The following is an 18842-nucleotide window of genomic DNA, read 5'->3' as shown; positions in this document are numbered from 1 at the left end:
AGTATGGCCATGCACTTTGGTAAAAGGAATAAAAAGTGTAGACTATTTTCTAAAAGTGGAGTGAATTAGAAATTGGAGGTGCAAAGAACTTGGGAGTTCTTGTGCAAGATTCCCTAAAGGTTAACTTATAAGTTGAGTCAGTAATAGGAAAAGCAAATGTAATATTAACATTCACTTTGAGTGGAATAGAATAGGAAAACAAGGATCTCATGCTGGGACTTTTTAAGGCATTGGTTAGACTGCACTTGCAATATTGTGAGAAATTGTGGCCCCTTATCTAAGAAAAGTCACAAATAGAAGGTTTGTGTGTGGTGGTAATAATCTTCTGAGGTGTGTTCTATTTCAATGCGAGGAGTATTGTGGGGAAGGCAGACAAGCTGAGGGTGTGGATTGACACATGGAATTTGATATTATAGCCATTAGTGAAACTTGGCTACAGGAGGGGCAGGGCTGGCAGCTTAATGTTCCAGGGTTTAGATGTTTCAGACTGTGTGTCAGACTGAGTGGTAAGCAGCACTGGGGCTCCACAGGGGACTGTCCTGTCTCCCTTTCTCTTCACCATCTACACCTCGGATTTCAACTACTGCACAGAGTCTTGCCATCTTCAGAAGTTTTCTGATGACTGCCATAGTTGGATGCATCAGAAAGGGAGATGAGGCTGAGTACAGGGCTATGGTGGGAAACTTTGTCACATGGTGTGAGCAGAATCATCTGCAGCTTAATGTGAAAAAGACTAAGGAGCTGGTGGTGGACCTGAGAAGGGCTAAGGCACCAGTGACCCCGTTTCCATCCAAGGGGTCATTGTGGACATGGTGGAGGATTACAAATACCTGGGGATACGAATTGACAATAAACTGGACTGGTCAAAGAACACTGAGGCTGTCTACAAGAAGGGTCAGAGCCATCTCTATTTCCAAAGGAGAATGAGGTCCTTTAACATCTGCCGGACGATGCTGAGGATGTTCTACGAGTCTGTGGTGGCCAATGCTATCACGTTTGCTGTTGTGTGCTGGGGCAGAGGGTAGCAGACACCAACAGAATCAACAAACTCATTCGTAAGGCCAGTGATGTTGTGGGGGTGGAACTGGGCTCTTTGACAGTGGTGTCTGAAAAGAGGATACTGTCCAAGTTGCATGCCATCTTGGATAATGTCTCCCATCCACTCCATAATGTACTGGTTAGGCACAGGAGTACATTCAGCCAGAGACTCATTCCATTGAATGCAACACTGAGTGTCATAGGAAGTCATTCCTGCCTGTGGCCATCAAACTTTACAACTTCTCCCTCGGAGTGTCAGACACCCTGAACCACTAGGCTGGTCCTGGACTAATTTCCACTTGGCATTATTTACTTATTATTATTTAATTATTTACGGTTTTATATTGCTATATTTCTACACTATTCTTGGTTGGTGCAACTGTAATGAAACCCAATTTCCCTCGGGATCAATAAAGTATGTCTGTTTGTCTGTCTGGCTGATAGAGGCAGGCAGATAGATGAAGCGTGGGGCATTGCTAGTCAGGGAAAGTGTTACAGCAGTGCTCAGGCAGGACAGATTAGAGGGTTTGTCTACCGAGGCCATATGGGTGGAACTGAGAAACAGGAAAGGTATGACCAGATTATTGTTGTATTATAGACCACCCAATAGTCAGCGAGAATTGGAGGAGCAAATCTGCAGAGGGATAGCAGACAACTGCAGGAGACATAAAGTTGTGATTGTAGAGGATTTTAATTTTCCACACATTGATTGGGACTCCCATACTCTTAAAGGTCTAGATGGGTTAGAGTTTGTAAACTGTGTTCAGGAAAGTTTTCTAAATCAATATATAGAAGTACCAACTAGAGAGGATGCAATATTAGATCTCCTATTAGGAAATGAGTTAGGACAGGTGACGGAAGTGTGTGTAGGTGAACACTTTGGTTCCAATGATCATAACGCCATTAGTTTCAACTTGATCATGGATAAAGATAATTCTTGTCCTTGGGTTGATGTTCTAAACTGGAAAAAGGCCAAATTTGAAGGAATGAGGAAGGATCTAAAAAGCGTGGATTGGGACAGGTTGTTCTCTGGCAAGGGTGTAATTGGTAAGTGGGAGGCCTTCAAAGGAGAAATTTTGAGAATGCAGAGTTTGTACGTCCCTTTCAGCATTAAAGGCAAAGTGAATAAGAATAAGGAACCATGGCTCTCAAGGGATATTGGAACTCTGATAAAGAAGAGGATAGAGATGTATAGGCAACAGGGAGCAAATAAGGTGGTTGAGGAGTATAAAAAGTGCAAAAAAATACTTAAGAAAGAAATCAGGAGGGCTAAATGAAGACATGAGGTTGCTTTGGCAGTCAAGGTGAAGGATAATCCAAATAGTTTCTACAGGTATATTAAGAGCAAAAAGATAGTAAGGGATAAAATTGGTCCTGTTGAAGATCAGAGTGGTCGGCTATGTATGGAACCAAAAGAAATGGGGGAGATCTTAAATGGGTTTTTTGCATCTGTATTTACTAAGGAAACTGGCATGGTGTCTATGGAAATAAGGGAAAGAGGTAGTGAGGTCATGGAACCTATACAGATTGAAGAGGAGGAAGTGCTTGCTGTCTTGAGGCAAATCAGAGTAGATAAATCCCCAGGACCTGACTGGGTATTCCTTCAGACCTTGAAGGAGACTAGTGTTGAAATTGCAGAGGCCCTGACAGATATATTTAAAATATCGGTATCTACAGGTGAAGTGCCAGAGGATTGGAGGATAGCTTATGTTGTTCTGTTGTTTAGAAAAGGCTCTAAAAGTACTCTGGGAAATTATAGGCTGGTAAGTTTGATGTCAGTAGTAGGTAAATTATTGGAAGGAGTACTAAGAGATAGGATCTCCAAGTATTTGGATAGATAGATACTTATTAGGGAGAGTCAACATGGCTTTGTGCGTGGTAAGTCATATTTAACAAATCTATTAGAGTTTTTTGAGGAGGTTACCAGGAAAATGGATGAAGGGAAGGCAGTGGATGTTGTCTACATGGACTTCAGTAAGGCCTTTGACAAAGTCCCGCATGGGAGGTTAGTTAGGAAGATTTAGTCGCTAGGTATACATGGTGAGGTAGTAACTTGGATTAGACATTGGCTCAATGGAAGAAGCCAGAGAGTGGTAGTGGAGGCCTGTGACTAGTGGTGTGCCACAGGGATCAATGCTGGGTCCATTGTTATTTGTCATCTATCAATGATCTGGATGACAATGTGGTAAATTGGATCAGCAAATTTGCTGATGATACAAAGATTGGAGGTGTAGTGGACAGTGAGGAATGTTTTCAAAGCTTGCAGAGGGATTTGGATCTGCTGGAAAAATGGGCTGAACAATGGCAGATGGATTTTAATGCAGACAAGTGTGAGGTATTGCATTTTGGAAGGTCAAACCAAGGTAGAACATACAAGGTAAATGGTAGGACACTGAGGAGTGCAGTAGTACAGAGGGAACTGGGAATACAGATACATAATTCCCTAAAAGTGGTGTCACAGGTCGATAGGGTCGTAAAGAGAGCTTTTGGTACATTGGCCTTTATAAATCAAAGTATTGAGTATAAGAGTTGGAATGTAATGGTGAGGTTGTATAAGACATTGGTGAGACCGAATTTGGAGTATTGTATGCAGTTTTGGTCACCTAATTACAGGAAGGATATTAATAAAGTTGAAAGATTGCAGAGAAGGTTTACAAGGATGTTGCCAGAGCGTAGAAGAATGAGGGGAGATTTGATAGAGGTATATAAAATCATGATGGGTATAGATACATGCATACCATGATGACCCATGATGGCGGTGTAACGCAGCAGCGTGCAATGGCCACTTCGGAATGAATATCTGTAATCTGTCAAGTAGGATGCCATGTACAATCCTGATTTGATGGAGATGGACGGGTGAAGCACAGAGGAACATCTGGTGAAACTTTTGAAATGCCTGTTTCGCTGTCGCTGCTACAGTGTGATTGGAAAATCTCCGGGAGGAAGGCCCTGAATCCTTGGCTTTGCCTGTTGCTTGGCGGCGGGGGCCGGGGTCGAAGCGCTCAGCAGAGATGGTGCTCGGTGCTTGGTGTCAGAGGGCTGGTCGGAGGCTCGAAGTTTTCGGACAGGCTCAGAGTTGGCTGTGGTCGGGTGCTTCCAGGGGGCTGTATCGGCAAGGTTGCGGCGCTGGAAGTTCATGGCAGGAAGAGTTTTTCTTCCTTCTACCGTCTGCGTGAGATGATGGGCTGTCGGGACTTTGAGACTGTGCCATGGTCTGGTCTTTATCAGATTACAGTATTGCTTTGCACTGTTGGAACTATATGTTAAATTATGTGGTTTTTGTCAGTTAGTCTTTTATCAATTATGGTATTGTCTGCACTGTTGTGACTAAATGTTATAATTATGTGATTTTTGTCAGTCTTTTCTCAATTATGGTATTGTCTGCACTGTTGCAACTAAATGTTAACTATAACTATGTGGTTTTGTGTAGGTTGTTGGTTTGTTGGGTGGTAGTGTTGGTCTCTTGACTTGGTGTGTCTGGGTAGTCTTGTTTTGTCTGTTAGGTTTGGAGCTCCTTTCCGGGGAACGTGCTAAGACGGTAGCGCGATATTGATACGCAGCAGCCTCTCCGGACTCTGGATTGGGGATTACCAAACGTTATGTGGTTTTTCTTGTGTGATCTGTCTTGTCGTGTGCTTTTTTTTGTGATATCATTCCGGAGAAAGTTGTCTCATTTTTTAACTGCATTGCATTTGTGGTTTCTAAATGACAATAAACTGAATCTGAATCTGAATCTGATAGAGTGAATGCAAGCAGGCTTTTCCACTGAGGCTAGGGGAGAAAAAACCCGAGGACATGGGTTAACGGTGAAGGGGCAAAAGTTTAAAGGGAACATTATGGGGTGTTTCTTCACACAGAGAGTGGTGGGAGTTTGGAATGAGCTGCCAGATGAAGTGGTAAATGCATGCTCACTTTTAACATTTAAGAATAACTTGGACAGGTACATGGATGAGAGGTGTATGGAGGGATATGGTCCAGGTGCAGGTCAGTGGGACTAGGCAGAAAAATAGTTTGGCACAGCCAAGAAGGGCTGAAGGGCTTCCTCTGTGCTGGATGGTTCTATGGTTCTAAAAGATGTAATGGCCTGGGAGAGGATCCAGAGGAGGTTCATGAGAATGATCCCGGGAATCAAATGGTTAACATATGAGGAGTGTTTGATGGTTTGATGGCTCTGGGCCCGTACCTGCTTGTGTTTAAAAGAATGGGGGAGGGGAGATCTCATTAAAACCTATTGAATGTTTAAAGGCCTAGATCGTGTGGGCATGGAGAGGATGTTTCCTATAGCGGATTAGTCTAGGAATAGGAGGGCACAAAATATAAGGATGTCCCTTTAGAACAGAGATAAGAAGGAATTTCTTTAGCCGTAGGCTGCTGAATCTGTGGAATTTATTGCCATGGATGGCTGCGGAATCATTGGGTATATTTAAAATGGTGGTTAATAGGTTCTTGATTAGCATGAAAGGTTAGCGGGAGAAGGCAGGAGAATGGGTTGAGAGGGGTAATAAATCAGCCATGATCAAATGGTGTAGCAGATTCGATGGGCTAAATGGCCTAATTCTGCTCCTTTGTCTTATAGTATTTTGTCACTGTTGGAGAAGGTTGTATCTTGGAGCTTGCCCTGAGATTTTCTGCAGTCCTTTCCACACTTCTCATTTGTATTTATGACTCATAACCTTCCTAAGGTCCCACTTACAGGTATAGAGACCTGTAATCTTCTCCAGTTCTGTAGTTCCACAAAATCTTTGCACTTCTCCAATTATGACCTCTCGTGCCGTTCCTATGTTGCTCAGTTTACCATTGGAGGTGATACCTTTAGCAGTCAATGTTGTCTAAGATGTTCTCTCCTCTCCTAAAAAAATAATTGAAACCTACTCTGTTGGTTAAGCTTTTGATCATCTGTTCTGGATATCATCTTTACCAACTTTTAACACTTTGATCAACTTGGAATCATTACCAAGAAATGTATACTGTATCCAGTATCAATTATGCAGTTTTTTTTTATTGCGCTGGGGGCAGCCCACATACAGGAGATGGGGTGTTATGTTATGGGTCTGTAGTCTAGTGTAGTTGTTTCTTTTTTCTCTGTGTTGTTTTTTACGTAGTTCAGTCTAGTTTTTGTACTGTGCAATGGTCCATGGTCCTGAAAAACATTGTCTCATTTTTACTATGTACTGTACATAACAGTTATGGTCGAAATGACAATAAAAGTGACTTGACTTGACTTAAGTTGTGTAAGACATTGATGAGGCCTAATTTGGAGTATTGTGTGCAGTTTTCATCACCTGCCTACAGGAGAAATGGAAATAAGTGAAACCACCATTTACTGGGTGTCTCTAGAGATGTGGCTCATTAGCCCCTCACTAACAGCCACTGGACTCAGCGGTGAGAAAACCACCTTTTGCAGTCTCCGTAAGTCTAGGGTAGATATGACTTGGGTCCTGCCAGACCTGTGAGGTTGGGATGTCTCACCCACCTGATCCACGATTTACATGAATACTGTGTAACTTACTGGTCCCAGGTAATCCCCCTTCAGCAAGAAATAACAGACTGTACACTGCATACAATTATAAAGAAAGTATATTTAAGAATTTTGGCTTAACCAAGAAATTATTAAAGAAAAGAAAGAAAAAAACAAAAGGGCCCATCATAATAATACAGTCAAATGTGCGCATAAATTGGAGCTCATCTTGAACTTGTCTTTAACTCACACGCCGGACTCTTGGTCTGTGTGAAAGCACACAACACCTTCGAATGTTCCTTAAATCCATCTCAAACAAATGGCTACACCACAGAGGTATTGGAACTTTTTTCTTGAAGCCATTCGTCTGCACAAAGCCCCGTGTGCAGCAGGGCTTCACATCCTTCACCATCTTCCCTCCTGTCTTCTCCCAGCTCCTGCCAAAAAGACCTTGACCCACAACAGTATCCATCACGAAAACCTCTCTATCCAGCATTCGCTAGAACCTTCTCCCAATTCCACCTCCCTGACTGGCTGACACAACATTCCTAAGCTGAACAACAAAGCCCCTTACCTTAGCTAAAATCCGAACAGGCTGAAAGCAGAACAGATTGCTCTTACAGATCTGCTGAGATTAAGGGGAGATTTGATAGAGGTGTACAAAATTATGAGGGGTATAGGTAGAATAAATGCAAGCAGGCTTTTTCCACTGAGGTTGGGTGGGACTACAATTAGAAGTCATGGGTGAAAGGTGAAAAGTTTAAAGGAAACATGAAGGGAACTTTCTTCACTCGGAGGGTGGTGAGAGTGTGGAATGAGCTGCCAGCACAAGGGGTGCATGTGAGGTCAATTTCAGCATTTAAGAAAAGTTTGGATAGTACATGGATGATAGGGGTATGGAGGACAATGTCTTGGTGCCGGTCAATGGGACTAGGCGGTCTTAAGGGTTCGTCACTGACTAGATAGGTTGATGGGCCTGTCTCTTTGGTGTAATTTTATATGACCCTGTGACCTTGTGATGCTTCTGGTGCCAACATAGCATGCTCACAACTTACTATCCCTAACCCTAATCATATGTCTTTGGAATGTGGGAATAAACTGGAGCAGCTGGAGGCAAACCATGTGGTCACAGGGAGAATTCATAATCTCTGTAATAACTTGCGGAGGGCTACTTCAAGAGTGAAGAAACAATTTTGAGTGAGGTTGGACGTGACATCAGATGCACATCAGCTCTGGCAGGGTTTGCAGGACATGACTTCCTACAAAGTGAAATCCAATAGCATGAATGGCAATGATGTTTCACTACCAGACAAACTCAATGCCTTCTTTGTCCACTTTGAAAGGGAGAGTATATCTAGTACTGTGAAGATCCCTGCTGCACCCAGTGACCTTGTGATCTCTATCTCAAAGGCTGATATCAGGCTGTCTTTCAGGAGGGTAAACCCTCACAAAGCAGCAGGCCCTGATAGAATACTTGGTAAGGCTCTGAAAACTTGTGCCAAACAACTGGTGGGAGTATCCAAGGACACTTTCAACTTTTCACTGCTATGGTTCGAAGTTCCCACTTGCTTCAGAAGGCAACAATCATACCAGTGCCTAAGAAGAATAATATGAGCTGCCTTAATGACTATCACCCAGTAGCACTCGCATCTACGGCGATGAAATACTTTGAGGACTTCCGGCAAGATGGCGACTGTTTAGCTGTTCCGAACTTTTGCTCCGTCATTTTCCCTACCTTTGCACTATATGTCTCCATTCTTAAACCTTAGTTAGGTATTTTATTAGGTTTCTCTTACTTGCCTGCAAACACATCTATCTTATAATGTCTAACAAAAGTACTAAAACCGAGAAAAAAGAAATTTCTACGGCTTTGCCAGTTGACATTCTCGCTGCTTTGGAACAGCATCGACAAGATATTTTAAAGGAATTTAGAACTCCTTTCAACCAGCTGGATGTCAAATTGGATTGGATCAATGCTAGAGTGGACGAACATGCCGAACATTTATCTTGCATCGACTCAACTTCTGAAGATCTAAAACGCCGTGTCCAATATCTGGAAACCCTCTGTTCCAGCCTAGAGCAGCAGATTTGTAAGCTTTTTTCCAAAATGGTGGATCTTGAAAACCGTAGCAGACGTTGCAATCTACGCATTCTTGGTTTGTCAGAGGCCACCGAACAGGGCTCTCCCTGAAATTTTTTTCCGATTTTCTCTGTGAGATTTTTGGGAAAGAATTTCTTCCAACTCCACCTGAGCTTGAAAGAGCACACAGGATCTACGTTCCCCGTGCAACTCTGGGTTCCCGCCCACGGCTGGTAATTTTGTGCTTTCATCAATACCAGGTGAAAAACCATTTGATTATGGAGGCACGCCGCAGAGGTACTTTTGCTTTTCAAAATAGTCATTCGTTTTGTGGAGGATTTTGCCCCCCAGGTTCTGAAGATGCGCGCTGAGTTTAAAGGTGTAATGAAAGTGCTTTTTGATCGTGGTTTTAGACCCTCTCTTCGCAATCCAGCTGACCTGCGAATTACGCTTACTACTGCAGAATATAAGTGGTTTAAATCAGTGAAGGATGCTGAGGCATTTGTTGGAAGTCTTCCGGCTATCCCGTCTCCTCAGGAACCCGGTCTGACCTTCTAAAATGGTGGATAAGTACCTCTTGTAGTAAAGCTATTTTTTTTCCTGACTCAGACTGTACTTGAATAATTCAGACATTATCTATTGAGACTCTAAGGGCTGCAGACAATCTCTCCCTGGACTTGGTGCATTTTTTCTAAATAGATAATCCGAGTTTAATGTTTCCCTGCGGACGTTTAGTTTGTACTTGTGCAATCCATTGTATTCTTGTATAACTTTATCTATAGAGATCTACAATTAACTTTAACTTGTTTTGGAGGTTGGGAGTTTTTATTGAAGGCCTCCCTGTTGGTTGATTCATAGTTTAAGTTTTGCCTTTTTTTTTCTGTAAATGGTTGATAAGTACTCTTTTCGAATCTATAATTTCCCTCTTTTCTCCCTCCCTTTTTTTTTCTTTTAATCTTCTATAATTTTTCGCGGGTAAGTTAGTTTTGGTTTTGTTTTGACTTTCTTTGTATTAAGTCTCACACTTCTGCTGAAGCTGTTCCTATTTGTTATGTTTTCTAGTGCATAAACTAGTTACCATTTGCTATAGTATTTATACGGAACTGTTGTTAACGACACAGAACTGGAAGTCATACTTGGGTTAATTTTTTTGGTAGAGCTAGCTGCTTTTTTTGGTAGCTGTCTAGTTTTAGGTTGGGAGGGTGGGGTGGATTCTCCAGTTCCAACACCACTCACTGTTTCCTTTGCTTTCCTCTGTTACTCAGGACATGTTTCTGTTTTGATTCTACGAATCTATGTTTACATTTTTGCTCCCAGACTGTTATTGTACTGCTTGACTTTTTATATGCCTGCTGCCTTCTATGCACTAATAATTGATAATGGTTAATACACTTAAATTTGTGAGCTGGAATGTAAAGAGATTGAATCACCCTGTTAAAAGAAGGAAGGTCTTCTCACATATTAAACAACTCAAAGCGGACATTGCTTTCCTTCAAGAAACTCATATTCGTTGTTCTGATAACTCCCAGCTTTTGTCAAAGTGGGCGGGTCAGCATTTTCATTCAATCTTTGCTGCCAAAGCTAGGGGGGTCTCCATCCTTATTAACTCAAATATTCCTTTTGATCTCCATAATAAGATATCTGATACAAATGGCCATTTTGTTATTGTTTCTGGTAAACTATATAATACTAAAGTTGTACTAGCAAACCTGTATGCCCCCAATTTTGATGATGTTAATTTTTTTGAACGTTTTTTCTCCTCACTATCAGACTTAAACTCATATTCTCTTATACTGGGTGGTGATTTCAATTGTTGGTTAGATCCTAGTTTGGATCGATCGTCCTCTGTTACTAGACCACCTACTAAATCTGCCTCAGCTATTCAATCGTTTCTCTCTAATTATGGTATCTCTGATATATGGCGTTTCCTTCATCCTACTGAGAGAGATTATTCTTTTTTTTCACATGTTCTACTACTACATTGACTACTTCTTACTCGACAATCAACTCATTCCATTTGTCTATTCTTGTGATTATCAGAGTATACTGATTTCTGACCATGCCCCAATTACTCTGTCTTTAAATTTTCCTGGCCTTCCTCAGAGGAATAAACACTGGCGGTTTGACTCGACTTTACTATCGGATGATGATTTTCTAAAATTTATCAAGGATCAGATAACCTTTTATTTTAACACCAATACATGACCTGAAGTGTCATCCCAGATTGTCTGGGATGTCATGAAAGCATATCTGAGGGGTCAAATAATCTCCTATACAGCAAATCTTAATAGAAAGTCCTGTGCAGATCGATTAGACCTCATTAATCAGATTAAAGAATTGGATCAACTGTATGCTCAAACTAAGAATCCTGAACTATACAAGAAACGTGTAGAACTTCAAACTAAATTTAATCTTCTGTCCACTCAACCTGTCGAATGTCAACTTCTTGAAAGTAAGAGTCGTTTTTATATTCATGGTGACAAATCTGGTAAATTTCTAGCCAATCAGTTGAGGCGTTCCAAAGCCAAACAACATATTACAAAGATCCGGAAGGAGAATGGAGACCTTACATCGGATCACTTAGAAATCAATGACGCATTTAAAAATTTCTATTCTCGACTTTATTCCTCTGAATCTTTGAATGACAATATCTCTACCGATCATTTTTTAAATAATCTGAATATTCCTTTGCTTTCATCTGATTTTAAAGCCAAACTTAATGCGCCTATATCATCAGAAGAAATATCTTCTGCAATTTCTGCATTGTCCTCAGGGAAATCTCCTGGACCTGATGGGTTCCCCGTAGAATTTTATAAATCATTCTCTTCACTTCTCTCCCCTCAGTTACTTTCAGTATTATCTGACTCGTTTAACTACGGCAAATTGCCACCCTCTTTTAATGAGGCTTCTATTATTCTTTTATTAAAAAAGGGTAAAGACCCAACAGAGTGTTCCTCGTATAGGCCGATTTCATTGCTTAATGTTGATGTTAAAATCTTGGCCAAAGTTTTGGCTTATAGATTAGAAACTGTTATTCCTTCTATTATTTCTGATGATCAAACTGGTTTTATTAAAAACTGTCTTCCTTTTTTTAACATTCGGCGTTTATTTAACATTTTATATTCACCTCCAACTGGGATTCCTGAATGTGTTATTTCCCTTGATGTGGAGAAAGCATTTGATCGTATAGAGTGGAACTACCTTTTTGCAGTTTTAGAAAAATTTGACTTCGGTCAAAGTTTTATCTCTTGGATCAAATTGCTGTATTTGTGTCCTACTGCCTCTGTTTTAACTAATTCTCAGAAATCCCAGTTATTTAACCTCAAATGTGGCACCCGTCAGGGATGCCCTTTAAGTCCCTTTCTCTTTGATTTGGCTATAGAACCTTTGGCGATAGCTTTTCGAAATTGTCCTGAACTGACTGGGATTTGGAGAGGGGGTGTTGAGCATAAAGTTTCTCTTTATGCTGATGACTTATTACTTTTTCTTTCAAATCCGTCTACATCCTTACCTCCAATGTTTTCACTTCTTGATCAGTTTAGCCAGTTCTCTGGATATAAACTTAATTTACATAAGAGCGAACTTTTCCCAATTAATAAAGAAGCACAAGAATTAACATTTCGTGATCTCCCTTTTAAGGTAGTCCACAATCAATTTACTTATCTTGGGATTACAGTCACAAGGAAGTTTAAAGATCTCTTTCGTGAAAATTTTGCCGATCTTTCATATACTATTAAACAGAGTCTGTTACAATGGTCACCTCTATCTATGTCTTTGGTAGGTCGTATTAATGTTGTTAAAATGTATGTTCTCCCTAAACTTTTATATCTATTTCAATCAATCCCAATTTTTATTCCTAAATCTTTTTTTGATTCCTTAGACTATTATTTTGTCATATCTGTGGAAGAATAAGTGCTCTAGAATTAACAAAGTTTATCTCCAAAAATCTAAAAAAGAGGGTGGCATGGCTTTACCTAACTTTCGTTTATATTATTGGGCAGCCAATATACGTTGTGCTACCTTTTGGTCTTTTTTCCATGGCCAACCCGAGTGCCCTAATTGGGTGGCAATGGAGTTGAGCTCCACTAAAGAATTATCTATCTCTGCACTTCTCGGCTCTGTACTCCCTAGTAGTTTGTCCAGATTAATAGTTAATCCTTTTGTCAGACACACTTTACGTATATGGGCTCAGTTTAGGAAATTTTATGGTTTCCATGGTTTTTCCTTTTCTAGCCCTATCTTACATAATCACCTTTTTTTACCTACTACGTATGACTCAGCCTTCCATGATTGGTATAGGAAGGGCATTAGACATTTTGAAGATCTTTTTATTGATAATGGCTTCGCCTCTTTTCAACAGCTCTCTGCTAAGTTCAATCTGCCTAATGCTCATTTTTTTTAGATATCTCCAAATTAGACACTTTATTACTCCTTTAATCCCTAACTTCCCTGAAATGCCTGAGAAAAATGTTATGGACTTATTTCTTTCTATTAATCCACTAGGTAAAGGTTTAATATCATTTATTCGTGATAAATTAGCAGCCCTACGATGTGCCCCTGTGGATAAAATTAAAATGGCATGGGAGCATGATTTAAGTACCTCTTTATCCGATGAGACTTGGGACTCGATTCTCAAATCGGTTAATTCAACCTCTCTTTGTGCTCGCTATTGCCTTTTACAGTTTAAGATTGTTCATAGAGCCCATATGTCTAAATCTAAATTATCTCGATTTTACCCTAACATCAGTCCGCTTTGTGATAAATGCAAAAGGGGCGAGGCCTCTCTCATTCGTATGTACTTGTTTTGTCCTAGCTTGGAGAAATTTTGGAAAGATGTCTTCATAACGTTATCGTATATTCTGAATCACCGCCTAGAACCTAACCCTTTAATTGCTTTGTTCGGTTTCTGGTGTGAGACAGATTTACGTCTGAGTTCGACTAAGTGTCGAATATTATCTTTTGCCTCTCTCCTGGCTAGACGTTTAATCCTCCTTAGATGGAGAGATGTTGCCCCGCCCACACATGCTCAATGGCTTAACGATATTATGGCCTGCTTAGACCTTGAAAAAATTCATTATTCAGTCCTTAATTCAGATTTAAAGTTCTATAAGGTCTGGGGACCTTTTATTGAGTACTTTCATAACCTTCCTCTTAACTAAGGTTTTTTTTCGGTCCCTTGCTTTCAGCTCCATTTTTTTGTAGTAGGCATTAATATCTTCTGTTGCTAAGTGTATTTACAGTTTTGGGGGTTTGAATGTCCTGATTTATATTCTCTATAGTGTGTTGTGGTTGGTCTGGAGTTTTTTTTTGTTACGGGGCTTGGGGAGGATACTAATTTTACATGTCTTCAATTTGGGTGCTTTCTCAATTATCTTTCTTTGTATCATATTATTATTGTATGTTTATTTTTGTACTGTATCAACGTTCTTCATTTTGATCCGGGCTTTTTTTTATCTGTAGCTATGTAGAAAATGTATAAAAAAACTAATTTAAAAAAAAAAAGAAAAAAAAAGAAAAGAAGAAATACTTTGAGAGGCTGGTCATGGCTAGAATCAACTCCTGCCTCAGCAAGGAACTGGACCCACTGCAATCAGCCTTTCACCACAATAGGTCAATGGCAGATGCAATCTCAATGGTCCTTCAAACAGCCCTAGATCACCCAGACAATGCAAACACCTATGTCAGGAGCAAGCACGAGGAAATCTGCAGATGCTGGAAATTCAAGCAACACACACAAAATGCTGGTGGAGCACAGCAGGCCAGGCAGCATCTATAAGGAGAAGCACTGTCGATGTTTCAGGCCGAGACCCTTCATCAGGACTAACTGAAAGGAAAGATAGTAAGAGATTTGAAAGTAGCAGGGGGAGGGGAAAATGCGAAATGATAGGAGAAGACCGGAGGGGATGAGGTGAAGCTGAGAGCCAGAAAGGTGATTGGCAAAAGGGATACAGAGCTGGAGAAGGGAAAGAATCATTGGACGGGAGGCCTAGGGAGAAAGAAAGGAGGGGGGGAAGCACCAGTGGGAGATGGAGAACAGGCAGAGTGATGGGCAGAGAGAGAGAAAAAAAACAAACAACTAGATATGTCAGGGAGGGGTTAAGAAGGGGAGGAGGGGCATTAACAGAAGTTAGAGAAGTCAATGTTCATGCCATCAGGTTGGAGGTTACCCAGCCAACCTGGGTTGTTCCTCCAACCTGAGTGTGGCTTCATTTTGACAGTAGAGGAGGCCATGGATAGACATATCAGAATGGGAATGGGACGTGGAATTGAAATGTGTGGCCACTGGGAGATCCTGCTTTCTCTGGCGGACAGAACATAGGTGTTCAGCGAAACAGTCTCCCAGTCTCCGTCGGGTCTCACCAATATATAAAAGGCCACACCGGGAGCACTGGACGCAGTATACCACACCAGCTGACTCACAGGTGAAGTGTTGCCTCACCTAGAAAGACTGTCTGGGGCCCTGAATGGTGGTGAGGGAGGAAGTGTAAGGGCAGGTGTAGCACTTGTTCCGCTTACAGGGATAAGTGCCAAGAGGGAGATCAGTGGGAAGGGATTGGGGGGGGATGAATGGACAAGGGAGTCGCGTAGGGAGCGATCCCTGTGGAAAGCAGAAAGAGAGGTGGAGGGCCACCATTCAGAGCCCCAGACAGTCTTTCTAGGTGAGGCGACATTTCACCTGTGAGTCGGCTTGTGTGGTATACTGCGTCTGGTGCTCCCAGTGTGGCCTTTTATATATTGGTGAGACCCGACGGAGACTGGGAGACTGTTTCGCTGAACACCTATGTTCTGTCCGCCAGAGAAAGCAGGATCTCCCAGTGGCCACACATTTCAATTTCACGTCCCATTCCCATTCTGATATGTCTATCCATGGCCTCCTCTACTGTCAAGATGAAGCCAAACTCAGGTTGGAGGAACAACACCTTGTATACCGGCTCGGTAGCCTCCAACCTGATGGCATGAACATTGACTTCTCTAATAAAAACACAGAATGCTGGCAGAACTCAGCAGGCTAGACAGCATCTATGGAAGGAGGTAGTGATGACGTTTCAGGCCGAAACCCTTGCCATTGACTTCTCTAACTTCCGTTATTGCCCCTCCTCCCCTTCTTACCCCATCCCTGATTTATTTAGTTTTTTCCCCCCTCCTTTTTTTTCTCTCTTTCTGCCCATCACTCTGCCTGTTCTCCATCTCCCTCTGGTTTTCCCCTCCCCCTTTATTTCTCCCTAGTCCTCCCATCCCATGATTCTTTCCCTTCTCCAGCTCTGTATCCCTTTTGCCAATCACCTTTCCGGCTCTCAGCTTCACCCCACCCCCTCCGGTCTTCTCCTATCATTTCGCATTTACCCCTCCCCCTCCTACTTTCAAATCTCTTACTATTGTTCCTTTCAGTTAGTCCTGACGAAGGGTCTCGGCCCAAAACATCAACAGTGCTTCTCCCTATAGATGCTGCCTGGCCTGCTGCATTCCACCGTTTTTGTGTGTGTTCCTATGTCAGGATGCTGTTTGTTGACTATAGCTCAGCATTTAACACCATCGTTCCCACAGTCTTGATCAATAAGCTGCTGAACCTGAGCCTCGACTTTCTAAGTGGAAGACCACTCTCTGTGCAGATTGGTAATAATATCTCCTCCTCTCTGACAATCAACACTGGTGCACCTCAGGGGCATGTGTTTAGCCCACTGCTCTACTTCCTCTATACCCATGACTGTGCAGCTATGCATAGCTTAAATACCAGCTATAATTTGCTGATGATACAGTCATTGTTAGTAGAATCTCAGATGGAGATGAGAGGACGTTCAAGAGCTATACCAGCTAGCTGAGTGGTGTCGCAGCAACCATTTTGCACTCAACATCATTAAGACCAGAGAGCTAATTGTGGCCTTCAGGAAGAGTAAGATGTGGGAACACGAACCAATCCTCATAGAGGGATCAGAAGTGGAAAGAGTGAGCAATTTCAAGTTCCTGGCTGTCGAGATCTCTGAAGATCTAACCTGGTCCTAAGATATCAATGCAGCTATAAAGAAGGCAGGACAATGGCTATATTTCCTTAGGAGTTTGAAGAAGTTTGGTTTGTTACTTGAAAACTCTGATGGATGTACCGAGGAGAGCATTCTGGCAGGTTGCATCATTGTCTAGTGTGGGAGGCGGGGTGCTACTTCACAGGATCAAAAGAAGTTTCAGAAAGTTGTAAAATTAGCTCCATCTTGGGTATTAGCCTCTGTAGTATCCAAGACATCTTCAAGGAGAGGTGCCTCAGAAAGGTGATGACTATTATTAAGGACTCCATCACCCAGGACAAGCTTTCTTCTCTTTGATACTGTCAGAGCGGAGGTAGAGAAGCCTGAAGGTGCACACTCAGTGATTGAGGAACAGCTTCTTTCCCTCTGCCTTCCAATTCCTAAATGGACATTGAACCCATGAACACTACCTCACTTTCTGTTTTTGCAATATTTTTAATTTAACTATTATATATGTATATATATATATATACTGTAATTGATTTACTTATTTTTTTTCAGCATTATCATGTATTGCTTTGTATTGCTGCCGATAAGTTAACAAATTTCACAACTTATGTTGGTGATATTAAATCTGATTTTTATTCTGTGCCACACTGCACATACATATTTAATTTGCTGTCTTGTAGTTTTAGACTCCTGTATGTCACCTTCATTTGGAGATTTAATTTCTCTCATTGTATGGGTCTCTGGTCTCATAACACCAGTTTTTTCTCTAATTGAATGTTCTGGGTAGGTATATGTATTTCAAATACATTCTAAAGTGATCTCCACCAACTTGACTTGCTCAGTTTGTGTGGAGAATAAGCCCCCTATGATTATTTTTTTAGAGTGCAGCATTGTAACAGGCTTTTGCGGCCCATTTGCCATCCAGTTGTATTCATGTGACCAATTAACTCACTAACTGGTGGGAGGAAACCGGAGCACCTGCAAGATACCCACGCGGTCACAGGAAGGATGTATGAACTCATGGGGCGAACATGCAGATAGCGGTGGGAATTGAATCCCAGTTGCTGGCGCTCTAAAGTGATGCACTATCTGCTACGCAAGTGTGCTGCTCCAAATTATGTTTGTTACATCCCATTATTTTCCTGTTAACACTCAGTACAAGACTAGATCACTTTGTTTGGGACAGAGTATATCTTACTAGTGCCTTCTCACATTATTATTCCTTATACCCGCACTGATGGATTTTACTCCCTGGAAGAAGGTGCGGGTTGGTGCAACTATTCGCTGGGAAGACAAGTTATATATAACCATATAACAATTACAGCACGGGAACAGGCCATCTCGGCCCTTCTAGTCCATGCCGACCCTTACACTCACCTAGTCCCACTGGCCCGCCATTCCCATAACCCTCCATTCCTTTCCTATCCATATACCTATCCAATTTTACTTTAAATGACAATACCAAACCTGCCTCTACCACTTCTACTGGAAGCTCATTCCACACAGCTACCACTCTCTGAGTAAAGAAATTCCCCCTGGTGTTACCCTTAAACTTTTGCCCCCAACTCTCAAATCATGTCCTTTTGTCTGAATCTCCCCTACTCTCAATGGAAAAAGCCTATCCACGTCAATTCGATCTATCCCCCTCATTATTTTAAATACCTCTATCAAGTCCCCCCTCAACCTTCTACGCTCCAAAGCATAAAGACCTAACTTGTTCAATCTTTCCCTGTAACTTAGGTGCTGAAACCCAGTTAACATTCTAGTAAATCTTCTCTGTACTCTCTCTATTTTGTTGATATCTTTCCTATAATTTGGTGACCAGAACTGTACACAATACTCCAAATTCGGCCTTACCAATGCCTTGTACATTTAAGTTCCATGTTGAATTTTATTGCAAGGGGGATGAAACTTAGAAGTACCAATAAATACATGTCCATTGGATTTTGCCTGCATGCATTTACTATTGGCTTGCCCACAGAAAGCAATGGGTGGTGGTAGATGAACTCTGCCTGGAGGTCAGTGACTAGTGGCATTCTGTGGGGATCAGTTCTGGAACTCTGGCTCTTAGTAATTTTTATAAATATCTTGGTTGGGAAAGTGGGAGAGTGGGTTAGTAAATTTGCAAATTACATGAAGGTTGGTGGTGTAGTGGATAGTGTGGAAACGTCATAGGTTACAAAGGGATATAGACAGGTTGGAGACCTGGGGAGAAGTGGCAGATGGAGTGCACTCCAAAAAATATGAGATGATAAAATCTTGATGATTAAACAAAGGTGGAGTACAAGATTCTTAGCAG

The 18842-nt window shown here is 41.6% G+C and overlaps 1 protein-coding gene across 1 annotated transcript in view; it reads left to right on the top strand.

Moving 5' to 3' along the window:
* LOC140724772 (centrosomal protein of 128 kDa) overlaps window positions 1-18842 on the top strand; it is a 612511-nt gene that overhangs the window by 284747 nt on the left and 308922 nt on the right. The window lies entirely within an intron of this gene.

Source organism: Hemitrygon akajei, chromosome 3 (genome assembly GCF_048418815.1).
Source record: "Hemitrygon akajei chromosome 3, sHemAka1.3, whole genome shotgun sequence".
In the NCBI taxonomy this organism is placed as follows: Eukaryota; Metazoa; Chordata; class Chondrichthyes; order Myliobatiformes; family Dasyatidae; genus Hemitrygon; species Hemitrygon akajei.
This window is presented reverse-complemented; position numbering and strand designations above follow the sequence as displayed.